The sequence below is a fragment of the Hibiscus syriacus genome, unplaced genomic scaffold (genome assembly GCF_006381635.1).
Source record: "Hibiscus syriacus cultivar Baekdansim isolate YM2019G1 unplaced genomic scaffold, ASM638163v2 tig00110934_pilon, whole genome shotgun sequence".
In the NCBI taxonomy this organism is placed as follows: Eukaryota; Viridiplantae; Streptophyta; class Magnoliopsida; order Malvales; family Malvaceae; genus Hibiscus; species Hibiscus syriacus.
Window position 1 is genome coordinate 113,752 of NW_024062920.1, and position 14,597 is coordinate 128,348.

General features: G+C 34.6%; 1 pseudogene; it reads right to left on the minus strand.

The window, feature by feature from the left end:
- Positions 1-4,890: 4,890 nt before the first annotated feature.
- LOC120147262 lies at positions 4,891-6,502 on the minus strand (annotated as a pseudogene).
- Positions 6,503-14,597: the final 8,095 nt, after the last annotated feature.

The following is a 14,597-nucleotide window of genomic DNA, read 5'->3' on the forward strand; positions in this document are numbered from 1 at the left end:
GAACAAGTTATAAGCAAGATAAAATAGATAATCCTTTTTTCAGGTTTGTTTGATGGGTGTTTATATCAACCCTTTTACGGTTGGTGTCAGGCCTAAAGTCGTCATCTTGTTAGTAGGCTGACAGAGTATACGTATATGGCTGTAAAGTTTTAGGTTCAACTCTATCAAATGTCACTTCAAAGATTGGAGAATTGGAGAGTTGGAGAGTGTGGACTCTCGAGAACGTCCCTAGTGGAGGATGTGTTGTCTCCAAGATCTTTGTAGGCAAAGATTTGATAGTTTCTAAAGGATTTTCTCTGAAGGTATAACATATTATTCCTTTTTAGTCAAGATAATATCGTAAATGACTTGATTTGAGACTTATGGTAGGAAATATAGTGATCATATTTTGATTTTGTTTAATAATGGAGGTATCTCAACACTCTCATTCTTAAGGTAGAAGTGACTCATTTACTTTTTAGAATAACTTGTCTGATGGGCAGAATCACCTTTACATTGGGAAAGGTATCTCGATGCTCACACTCAAGCGGAGGATAATACCCCTCAGTGGGATGGTAAAAGATACCTTAGAGACAACTCATGATTTTGTTGATACGGAGGTAACTTAATAGTTATACAGTTAGTGAGAAGAGACGTCTCTATATTTAGAGGTATCTCAACTCTCTTAACCAAAGAAAATATAATTCAACGTATTTTGGAGAAGTAAAGATAATGAACATAGGTGTCTTTACGCCAATAAAGGGGTAAGAGCATCTCAATGGCTGTGGAAGTAAAAGATAATAGTCCAAAAGACATCTTTAAAGATAATTGGCGGAGGGATGATAGACTACTAAAAACTCAGTTTCAACTACGATAGTGTGCTTGCCATCTCATAAAGTTACAATCAATGCGACTGATCCCTTTACATCTTCCACTTGATGATTTGAAAATCCATAAATGAGTCTACAAGGCTTTAATTGTTCTTGTGACCCTTCCATTTTCTAGAAAGCTTCTCATTGTAGCATTTCCGCTACGCTTTCACTGTCCATCAATATCCTCTTGACAGTGAAATCATCCATACGAAATGAAACTACCAATGGATCATTAGCTGCTTCATCAAGGACTTGATAGGAATTTAAGTCCCCAAAATTAATCTTTCAATCCTCAGTATATCTTAGCCTTTTGATAGTCGTTCCCATTGACTTCATGTTTCGAGGGTGTGATCTCTCGCTGGAGGATCTTGAGGGTTGGGTTCCTCCTATGATCATATATATTAACTCTCTAGAAGGCTAGAGGCCAGATTTGAACGGGTTTTGAAGTGAAGGTCGAAGGCAAGAGCAGGTGTTTTGCTTTTGGGAATTCATCTAGACTTATTCCTTTATGTCAAAAGTGCTCCATGCTCACCACATCATTTGTTGATGAGAACAAATTAGTCATATCGATCGTTGGCGGTCATCCCTTTTGTTTGGGCATAGAGCTGCATTTTCAGTACAAGGACAATCGATAACAGATGGTCGATTCAAGAGAGGATAGGGAATGACGATAGAAGAAGATGAATTTTGTGGGTTCGATAGCAAGAGAACAGATAAAATCCCTTTTTAAGTTTGTTTAATGGGTTTTATACGAACTTTTTAACAGTTGGTGTCAAACCTAAAATCACTTGTTATAAGATTTATAAAAATAGAAAACTTGATCAACAATGAAAAACAAAATATAAGATCTATAAAATAAATCATAGAGTTGTAAAATAGAGTCATTTGTAATCAAATAATTTGACAACGTCAATTAGATCTATATAGATAAAGGTGAATATATAAAACAAAGGACTCATCAAGTAAAAAAATGATGAAAAAGAGAAAAATAGAAATAAAAAGAAAACAGAGGAAAAAAGAGTATGGAAGGAATTGGTAGCAACTCTCATATTATCAACGGCGATAATCGATAAAATTTATTATATAAAAATGTAAGAAAATATTTAATTTAGGGATTTTTTAATCTATTTGATTAATAAACCTAGTCGAACTAATTATTTCGAAATCATGAAATGTTTGTAATAGTCCAATTCATACTGAAATGACATAATAAATAACCAAACCTATGGTCTATGACTATCCCATATCTGCAAATTAACAGACATCATGTTCGTTTTCATGCATAGGTCACCTTTTGCAATCAAAGCATCTTTATATATGTCTTATTTTTTTTTTTTGTTAAATCCAAATGTGTTTTGTCAATCAATCGGCAACCAAGAAATAAAATAAATAGAGAGCACGTGAAAAGACGCCAAAATAGTCTAGGTAAAATTATTTTTGAGTAGGGATGGAAACGAAACGGATTTAATATTTAAAATAAAATAATTATTTTTTAATAATATGATGTAATTATAAGAAAATATATGTTCAAATTTTTTTTAATTAATTGACAACACACATCTTGATGCAACAACTTAAATCAAGATCTCTAGGGAGAATAACGTTCTATTTTATCGCTGAGATCATTCGATGCGTTCATAAAATAATTATTTTTTTGACTAATTCTAAATTTAGTCATAATCTTATCTGGAGGGGAAGAGAAGTAGATTCTAGGGGAACGAAGAGAAATAATTATTTAAATTATATGATATAAGAGTAATATTATAACCCAATTGGACCTTTGAGATTTATATACAAGATATGGATATTTAAGATGTCTATCTTTTATTAATGAGAAAGAGAAACATGCATGCTTTGGAGACAAATACAAGCAACAAGTTTTCCCTCTAAACTAACTCAAAGGCCGTTCTAACGGTAGATAAATCACTTCATTTGCATGTATCAAAACTCCAAGGAATTTGCTTACAAATTCTGTATTCACATTCATGGATGCAATTCGTATGAAATACGATACATGTATATGATCTAGACTATCTCCTCATTTATTTTTCGATAAATATCTCTTATTTTTATTATTAATATTAATTATCTATTTTCTTTCATTCAACGGTCATAAATCAATAATGAATCTTCTTTTTCTATAGATTATGATCTACTTACATTTAGTATAAAAAATTTAATTTTACACATTTTAATATCATTAAATGACTAAAAAATACAATTAAAATTATCTTCTTATATATATCATGTTTGTTTAAATAAATTTGTCACTTTTTTACTTTTAACCATGATTTGAAGATGAAATAAAATTCGAATTCTATTATTATATTAACCCTAATTAATGAGAAAAAATATTTACAATATATTTAGATGTGATTGAAAAAAAAATATGGTAGAAAATTTAATGCGAAGAATCTTTCACAATATGGTGGGAGTAAATGGTGCTGAATTAGTTAAATCAAATTAAAAGCTTCTGTAATCATAATGACACAAAATCGTTTTAATTGGTAAAAAAGACGATTTAAATATATAAAACATTAATTCTATGTGTATTGCTTTTTTAGGTAAGTCTTAATTTTTAGTTAATGTCAAAGATATTATTAATCCAAACGCATACTCTTATTAACTATTAATTATATTAAGGGTAAAGTATATAAATGGTCTACCGACAGTAGTGCGTTCATTTGTTAAGCTTTCTGACTATTAAAAGTTATAAAATGGTTTATTAACTATAGATTGTTGTTTTGTTTAGTCTTACAAAATGATCACACAACTATTAGTATGTTCCAAGCTTGTTCGTTTTCGTTAAAAATTAACGGTCATTTGAGCTGAACGTTAATATGCTGACTAGGATATGATAAAATAATATTTTGATAATGTCTACTAGCCCCATCATTTATTTCAAATACTGACTTGATGACATAATATTTCAAGCACTGACTCGACGACATAACGTAAACAAAGAGTTTATCTATAAAGTACAACTCAAATGGTTATGGGATAAAATATTATCATATTCTAGTCAACAACAAATTAGCATCCAGTTCAGACGATCGTCAATTTTTTAACGGAAAATGATGATCTTGGAACATATGAATAGTCGGGTGATTATTTTGTAACTTTTAATATTCGGGAACTCAACAAAGTATCATCCTACAGTTGGGGGCTCATTATGGGATCAAATTTTATCATATTCTAGTTAACAACAAATTAGCGTCCAACTCATACGATCGTCAAATTTTTAACAGAAAATGATGAGTTTGGAACATATAAATAATCATGTGATATTTTTGTAACTTTTAATAGTCAAAGACTCAATAAAATAACGACATATAATCGGGGATCATTTATATACTTTACCCCTATATTTATTGTTTAATTTATTCTAAATCGATAATCAAAATAATTATTTTAAAATTATTTATTTATCTATTTTTTTTATAATTTGTTCAAATTTCAAGTCCAAAAAGAGATAAGGGTGATGTTTACAATTGACATATCTCATGTGACAAAGAGTGTTTACATTAATTGGAAGATGAGAAATCACTTTCCTAAGAACTGGTCATCGCCATTATATTTGTTTCTTCAACCAATCAAACAAACTCGAATCTCAATCATTGTTGATTTCGTTTTCCAGAATTATCATCCATGAACATGAACTAAACAACTTAAACCCCATATTATTTTCGTCTTTTTGATGTCCAAAGTTTGAAATTAATTGGTAGAGACAAAGTTTATGAACTTTTTCTTTTATTTAATTATTAATATTCGATTAATTAATTAATTAATTATGATCATATACTATATATATTTATTATGAGAATCTCAAAATTAGAATTTTTTTGAATTATCAAAATTAAAACATTTAATCTTAATTAATATACCAATTGATTATTGATTTCATTCATCGATTTTATGATTTGTTTTATGTTGAAATCAAAATTAACGAAGAATCTCCTTTTTACTTTAATTTTTGTTACATTATTCCATGGTGGAATGAAGAGGAATTTATATATATATATATATATATATATATATATATAACTACAACATGATAAACATTTCAGCATAGAACAATAATGTGACATTTTGATCCTTATTTCTATACTTTAAAACTTGGTTTTGAAGTGTTGCAAAAGACGCAGCGATCTGAAATAATATGATCAATGATGCTCCCTTCTTCAACTTCAACTTTCTTACTTTGTCTATTCCATAGATGAATCGCATAGCTCTGCCTCCGAATCTGCTTAAGCTTAGCATTCAACCAATTCGAGTGACTGTGGTTTTTGGGTCCCTGAAACAGGCTCCGAATCCGAGTCCAATCGACTGGATAAAACGCCGAAGGCGGCAGCACCTTGAAGTTAAACCCCGGTCGACCGCTGACCCTCGCGACGACCCTTGAAACCAAGTAAGGTCCGTTGTGACCCCATCGGTTTCCGTCGAACGTGAGCGCGAATTCCTGAATGAATTTGAACAACAACGGATGGTTTTCGTCGAAAATTAGCACGGCATTGTTCAACCGGCTCCAGTTCTTGGTTCCGGGGTCGATGGATTGAGCACTGATCACGTTTCTCAAACGATCGAAGCTCTTCAAAACTAGAACATCAGTGTCGATATAAATGCCACCGTATTTATATAATAAAGCGAGCCGGAGCAAATTCGAGAGATTTTGACCCAGAGAAACTTCACCAGGATCAACATTCCCTTTCTTCAACCGATCAAACCACGTTTCAGCGTATGTGTTCTTGAAAATATAATCAAAATCAGGATGAACAGAAATCAATTTGAATCCCAAATCCAAAAACGGCTTCAAAAGACCATTTCCCTGCTTGGAATCCAACGAATTCGAAACGATGACTAAACAGGCTTTGGGGTGTGATTTGAACACACTCTCGATAGCAAGCAATTCTCTATCACTCAACGCCTCAATCGAAGAAATCCAAGTCATGAAGAACCGAGACTTACACTTTGAGTTCTGGAAAAAGGCCTTAACTTTAGAGGCGAAAACCCCTTTCGCCTTTGTCCCTGAACCACCCAGTGTTCTGAGTATCTGTCGGGTTGAACGACCCTGTTTTGGCCTGGGAACCATTGAAATGTTTGGTTTTTGGACCAACTGGGTCTTTGAAACAGCAGATGGGTTTTCTTCTTTCACTGCGTACATCACTGAAGAGACCAGCTTCGTCACCGTTTTCTCGCCGGAAAGATTCTCAGGCAGTAACTTGATGGGTTCAGGTGAAGATTTGAGATAACCGGGGAGATAAATATAGTAAACGGAGAAGCCATTGAAAGCTAAAAGGAGGATGATGGAGAGAGCGAAAAGCGAAGTGGGCAACAAGAACAAGAAGCCAAAGAAGGAAGTTTTAGTATGTTGAAAATTTGGGTGATGTTTGATCATTTTAAGCATTGGGTTTGGTCTTGTAAGAAAACTAAATTGAATGGATTGCAGATATCAGTAGTAATAGTTTCATAATCTGTACAGAAAGAAATCAAAGAAGACGGAGGAGGAGGAGGAGGAGGAGGGAGGGAGGGAAAGAAGGGATTTTAATGGAGGTGGCGGCAAAAAAAGAGAAACCAAAAAGGATAAAAAAACATTTTAAAGAGTCGAGGTTTGGACATTGGGAACCAAAAATGAAACTCAGAAATGGAGATCCACGAGGTTGCTTTCTTTTATACTGTATTGATAGAAAACGAAGGAAACCAAGTACGGTAATCTGATATTTAATAATTTCGAACAATATTATATCACACCACACCACATAAATATGTAAATAAATTACTTAATTAAAAAATTCAACCAAAATTTGATATATTTCCTTATTTAAAAAGAATCTTAAAGTTATATATTGTATTTAACGTAATATTTTAATAACTAATTAACACATAAAGTTTAATGATAATATTTTAATAGATCAATATCACATTAACAATTTAATTTCTGACAGGAAATTTACAAAGGAGAAACAAATAGAGAAATGTAGAATCAAAATAGAGTAAAAATTCTAATTGATTGAGAATAAGAAAAACTCTTTAGAATAATCTCACAAAATTGCAAAAGGGAAGAACTCTTAAGAAAGCTTTCAAATGCTTATAATTAAGTTTTGATTGTTGGATGATAAAACTCAAATACAAGTAGTGTATTTATAGGTTACAAGAAACAATCTAAACCACTCATTAAAATAAGCACTAAATAATCTAAACAATTGAAATTAAAACATGAGAAAAATACTTAATTTTCACCTAATTAAATTGATGTAAGCAATGACATCAAATTAATTTAGGTGTGAACTTATTTAGGCTAATATTGAATTTTCAACATTCCCCTTTAATGTTAGCCTCCATTCTTTGAATCACGCCATGTTGACGACGGAAATATTCAAACTTTCCAACACTCAAGCTTTTTGTAAACAAGCCAGCAATTTGCTCATATGTCTTGATTTGCCTCATCTCAATCTCTTCTTGCAACACTTTTTCCCTAATAAAGTGGTAATGTACTTCCACATGTTTAGTTCTTGCATGAAAGACAGGATTCTCCGCCAGTCGAATTGCCTATTGGTTGTCACAATACAACAAAATTGCATAATCTACTGGTTGATGTAGATTATTCATCAACTGTATCAACCATGTACTCTCTTGAGCTGCCATTGCTGCTGCTCGATACTCAGCTTCAATGGTTGACAATGATACCGTTGGTTGTCTTTTGCTACACCAAGAAATTGTTCTGGAGCCAAGCTTAAACACATATCCTGGTGTCATGATCTCCTGCATATTCAACATCACAATAACCAACTAACTTGCAGTCTCCACCTTTCTTGTACAAAAGACCATAGCAAATTGTATTCTTCACATATCTCAGCATTCGTCGAACTGCTTCCAAATGAGGCTTCTTTGGATTTTGCATATACCGACTCACCACACCAACTGCATAAGAAATGTCAGGTCGGGTCAAGGTTAAGTAGATCAGACTACCTACCAATTGTCGATACATTGTTGCATCTTCCAAATCTTTTCCTTCGTGTGCACACATTTTGATATTTGGTTCTATTGGCGTTGAAGTTGACTTGCATTCGAGCATTCCAAACCTCTTCAACAAATCTTTAGCATATTTCTGTTGACATAAAAATATTCCTTCGTGTGTGCGATCAACCTCTAGACCAAGGAAGTGCTTAAGTTGTCCAAGTTCCTTCATCTGGAAACGAACTGATAAATTCTCCTTCGTCTGAAGAATTTCTGCCTCATCATCACCAGTTATGATTAAGTCATCCACGTACACTAGCATGATAGCTAGCTTACCTTCATTGGCTTTGACAAACAAGCTAGAATCTGCAGGTGTTACTGAATAACCACTTTTCGTTAGAAATTCAGCAATCTTACCATACCACGCCCTAGGTGCTTGTTTCAATCCGTAGAGTGCTTTTCACAGCTTACACACATATTCAAGATGATCTTGACTCTGAAAACCCATTGGTTGGGTCATGTAGATCTCTCGATCTAGTTCTCCATGAAGAAAAGCATTCTTCACATCCATCTGCCACAAGTTCCAGTCTTTGTTGGCTGCAAGTGCAAGTAAGACTCGTACGGTTGTAAGTTTCGCCACTAGACTAAATGTTTCATCATAGTCTAGTCCATACTGTTGAGAGAAACCACGAGCTACCAATCGCGCTTTGTACCTCTCGATTGACTCATCTGGATGGCGCTTTATCTTGTAAACCCATTTGCAAGATATGAGTTTCACATCTTTTATCTTTGGTACAATATCCCAAGTTTGATTTTGCTGAAGTGCATCGATCTCTTCTTTCATAGTTGTCATCCACTCATAACTCTTCGATGCTTCTTCGAACGTCTCAGGCTCCGTTGCTTCTTCAATTATGGTTGCATTGGCATATTTGGGATTTGGCCTTCGTATTCTTGTTGACCTTCGGAGTTGAGATTGTGGAATTGATTCTTCTGTTTCACTAGGCCCACCTTCTTCGTTTGGTTGTTGATACACGCCAGTTTGACAAGGATTTTGAGTCACTCTTTGTTATACATCATCACCATTTGGATCTTTTGATTCATCCGAACTTGTTTGGAGTTAAATAACATGCTCCCCCATCTTTTGTTGTAGCTTGTCTCCAAAATCTCTCGAATCTGGCAACACCTCCTTCTCTAAGGACCACCAAGAAGTTGCTTCATCAAATACCACATTTCGTGACGTTTAGCATCTTCCACTATTGGATCACAACATTTCCACCCCTTTCTCTGGCTGTCATATCCCACAAAGATACATCTAACAGATTTCTTGTCAAATTTGCTCCGTAAATGATCAGGAACAAACACATAACATACACAACCAAATACTCAAAAGTAGCTAACTGTATGTTTTATGTTCCATAGTTTCTCAAAGGGTGAAACAAATCCTAACCTTGGTTGAGGAAGTCTGTTGATCACAAAGGCTGCAGTCATCATTGCTTCAGCTCAAAACCTTCCAGATACATTCTTTGCATGTAGCATACTTCGACAAATTTCTGCAAGATGTCAGTTTTTTCTTTCCGCTACACCATTCTGTTGTGGCGTGTTGGCACAAGTGTACTGATGACGTATTCGACATTCCCTTAGGTATTGAGAGAACTCGTTTGATCTATATTCTCCTCCGTTGTCTGTGCGCAAGCAACATATCTTCTTTCCCACTTCTCATTCAGCTGAGTCTTTGAACTCTTTAAACTTTGAGAAAGTATCAGATTTTTCTTTCATAAAGAAAACCCACACATACCTAGAGAAGTCATCAATGAATGTTACCATGTATCACATACCACTAATTGATTGTTGCTTAACCGGTCCGAACACATAAGAGTGAACCAACTCCAATGGTTCTTTTGCTTTAAACTTCGACTCGTCATATGGTAATTGGTGTGCTTTACCATACTGGCATCCCGCACAGACCGTGTCTGTTCTCACGTCTAGTTGAGGAAGCCCCTTAAGCATCGACTTTTTCACCATCACACTTAGCTTGGAATAGCTAACGTGACCTAACCGCATGTGCCATAGATCTGATGTCTCATTTTTCCTTGTCCTGTCTACATATGCAGACTCTGCTGACATCAGGTAAATTGATTCCAAATGTCGTCCCTCCATTGTTGGTGTTTCTGAGATTTTGACATCACGATAAACCTTTACGTCTTGGGGACCAAATAAGACATAATGGCCTGATGATGTTAGTTGAGCCACATATAGTAAATTTTTCTTCATTCCTGGGACATGGTAAACATCTTGGAGTTGCAACTGGTTAGTATTATATTGAGGCGTAACTATTGTCTTACCGATGTGAGTTATCGGTAACCTTGAGTTGTCAGCTGTCACCACCACATGACCTCCATTATACTCAGATAGGTTTTGCAACTTCTGTTTGTCACCCGTCATATGATTTGAGCAGCCAGAATCTACGATCCAATCATTCTTGTAGTCAATTCATTCTGGTGTTGTTACCGTGAGAGTTAATTCTTCTTCATTCGTAGCAAATAACACTTCAGCATCCCAACCATCTTCACTATTCTCCTTCGAACAAGAAGTAACAGTATTACTTTCAACAGGCTTTTTCTTGGTCCAACAGTCTTTTGTCATGTGACCCATCTTCCCGCAGTTATAACACTTACCATCGAACTTTCTACTATTACCGCGATTCTTGGATGCTCCCTCTGAATGAGGGCCTCCCTTTCCTTGGTAATTTTTCACCTTGTCACCATCTTTTTTAGATCCACTGCCAGTATACCGCTGAAAAGTGCCTCTGCTTTTGCTGGTGTAGAGCGCTTCCTTTTCACCCTTCAGCGAGACTCCTCCCATTTGCTTGGCCATGGCTTCTTGACCTGCAAGCAAATTTTGGAACTCAACAAGCGATGACTGTGTCAGCCATCCCTGTACAGTGGCAACAAACCCTCGATATTCGGGTCTCAAATCATGGACAATTATTCTTTTTATTCTGGCTTCCCCAATAGCAGCTGTCGGATCTAATTCTGAATTTTGCGACATATCGACTTCACCTTGTGAAAGTATTGGGCAACCGCCATGTCGCGTTGCGCCATTGATAGAAGTTCATTCTCAAGAAGTTGCAATTTTGTATCGTTCCTCTTCGAAAAGAGTGTAACAAAAGTGTCTCATGCTTCCTTTGGTGTTTTAGCATCCCGAATGTGCTCCAATATTTCTTCTTCAATTGTGGTCTTTAAAGTAAACATTGCTTTGCCTGCTTTAATTTTCCACTTTCGCAAGATTCCATTGGCATCTTCTGTCGCCAGTTGTGTAACTTCACTACCATCGACAACCTCCCAAAGGTCTTGACCTTGTAAGTATGACTCCATACATGTTGCCCACGTGTTGTAGTTTTTGTTGTTGAGCCTCTTGATTCCTCCAACTACTTGAAGATCACCCATCTTAACGGCAATGCTTTGATTACACCGAACAATCTTGAGTAACAAACGTGCAGAGTACTAAATTACTCTAAACACAAAGAAGCTCCACAAGGTTTGTAATAACCCCGAAAATAACTCAAAAAATATTTTCTGATGTGGAAGATCAGTTAAAAACTACAGCCACAAAGCATACTCAGAATTTCAAGAGACCTTAAAAACGTGGCTCGGATACCAATTGTATAATCAAAATAGAGTAAAAACTCTAATTGATTAATAAGAAGAAAAACTCTTTAGAATAATCTCACAAAATTGCAAAAGGGAAGAACTCTTAAGAAAGCTTTCAAATGATTATAATTAAGCTTTGATTGTTGGATGATAAAACTCAAATACAAGTAGGGTATTTATAAGTTACAAGAAACAATCTAAACCACTCATTAAAATAAGCATTAAATAATCTAAACTATTGAAATTAAAACATGAGAAAAATACTTAATTTTTACCTAACTAAATTGATGTAAGCAATGACATCAAAATTAAATTGATGTAAGCAATAATATCAAATTAATTTAAGTGTAAACTTATTTAGACTAATATTGAATTTTCAACGAAAAATATATTTTATGATAAATAAATTGATTAATCACGCTTTAAAATCAATTGCACGAGACCAAATATTCCAAACCCATAAAAAATTATTTAACTTTGCTAGGCTGATCCAAAGCTGACATCTGATACATACACAACTTTAATTAAAGATTTAACGGTTTTAAAAATATAATGATATCATGTTTTTCTTAAAAAAATCATTTTACCTTTAAATTCAGTCCGATAAGTCTCTATACAATAATCTAAGAGACATGTGATCGATTCGAATGGATTTTTATTAAAGATATTCGACATTGATATTGATATTCTTTCACTTATTAGATTGATTTTGTACTGTGTTAGCCCTCTTTCTATGCGAATTTTGTGGAATAAGGAACTGACGAAACCGTTTAATTTGACGAGAGGGCATGAGATAAGGGATCCACTATCCCCATATTTGTTCATATTGTGTATGGGTTGTATGTCACGCTCTATCATTTTTTAGGTTAATCAAGAGTGTTGGGGGCAATTAAAATTAATCGTGATGGTTCATGGATATCTCATCTTTTCTTTACTGATGACGGCGTGTTGTTTGTAGAGGCAACAACAGATCAATTACAAGTGAATCACTTAACACAACTAACAACATTATATTCATTTAGGCTCCTCATATCAAGATAATATTTATATACTTTATGAAATTTGATGTCTCGTACAATGTCTAACACTACACCATTTTAAAATAAATTTGTTCAATAATTTGACCTATATCTGGAATAGAGGTGGTAATCGGGTCATTCGAATCTTGTTCGAGTAGGGTCAATATGGATTGGGTTATTTTGGATCTAGATTGCATTCGGTTTAGGTTCGGGTCGGATCAGATTTGTTTCGGGTATATGTTAATTTAGTATGGGTCAAGTATCAGGTCGGATCAAAATCAAATCAGTTAACTTTTAAGTCAGGTTAATATTGGATTGATTGACTTCGGGTCGAGTCAATATCAGATTGATTGATTTCGATTCAGGTAGGCCATTAGATTTTCAGGTCAATTCGAGTTTATTACAATTTGAGTCAACATTTAGATTTTCAAGTCAACTGTTGTCGTTTTTTGTCATAATAACTTTTGGTACTGCTCTTTATTACTTATAATTCAATAATTTTATGTGAATATATATTGCAACATCCCAAATTCAGAGCTAGATATTTTAGTTTAAATCAATTAAACCGATAAATCTTTAAAATCAAGAATTTTATGTGAATATAAATTGTTACTGATAGGGAAGCGGTGGCGGATTGATGAACGTTGCTCTTGTTGAAGAATCAAACCTAGAAAAGCTCTAGACTCGATGAAGAACAATAAGGAATGAATGAGGAAGGTGGCGGCAATAGCTAGGGTTCTTTAGGGTTTCTTTTAGTGCTAGAAACAAGAAAAGAAACAAGATTAAAATAAGATAAACAAAAGATAAAGGAATTAAGAATAGAGAAAATAACCAAGAAATCAAAGATCTCCCTTATGAAAGTGAACGGTAAAGATGATTGATGGCGTGGATGGATGTGGAAAATCGATGGATAATGTCCTATCGAGCCCTCCTAGTCGCAATGAAAAGGCAAACACGATAATATGGCTCTAACCAACCCTCCTAGTCGCGATGAAAAGGCAAATTGGAGTGTGAAGATTAATCTCCCTCACAAGAACTTGAAAGAACTCCAGGAGAAGAAGCTTCGAAGGCACAAGGCAATCATCACTTACAAAAACAAACTATTGTTGTATTATTGATCAAAGAAATCTGATTTACAAAGTTGAATGAAGCCTCCTTTATATAGGGGCTGAATTCTAAAGGTCCTAAATAACTAAAGAATAAAATATTAATAAACTAAACATGTTTTAACTCTAATTCCTAATAAAATAATAATAACTAAAAATATTGTTTTAACCCAACCTTAATTCCTAATAAAATAATAAATCTGATCCTAAAAGATAATTAATCATACTATATTAAATTATATTACAAATAATCAATATAAATATTGAAAATTCGTAATATTTACAAAATAACATATTAATCCCGTATAGGATTTCCTGCATGCACCGTCTTCAGAAAAATGACCATATCTTGAGTTCCCGATATCGGATTGATGCGATTCAAGAACCGTTGGAAAGATAAGAGACAGACGGTTGTATCTACAGAAGACATATCGACCGGATAACAACTGGATCCCATTCAAAAAGTTGTTTCAAATCTGCTTCTATTAGACCCTTCCGGATGAATGCTTGAACTGCGATTTGAAGCTTGTCTTTAAGAAGTTTGGTCCGGCCTCGTGTGATAGGGCCAAGTGGTATAGTAAATTCATCATCCTTATCTTTAGGGCATGTGGTGCATGTATCATCTCCCCCTTCCTTAAAAGGATTCGTCCTCGAATCTGAAATATCAAAAGGAGATAAGTCAGAAACATTAAAGGATGCACTCACATTATACTCACCGGGAAGATCAATGCGGTAGGCGTTGTCATTGATTCGTTCAAGAACTTGGAATGGGCCATCGCCTCGTGGATCTAGCTTGGATTTCCTTTGTGTCGGGAACCTTTCTTTTCTCATGTGAACCCATACCCAATCTCCTGGTTCAAAGGTGACATGTCGTCGACCCTTGTTAACTCGGTTTGCGATTGCCTCGTAGGTTTTCTCCATCTTGAGTTTGGCTTTGGTGTGAATGTCTTTGAAGAGGGCAACCTTCTTTTCACCATCTAAACTGGCAACCTGATCTAAAGTAAGGGAATAACATCC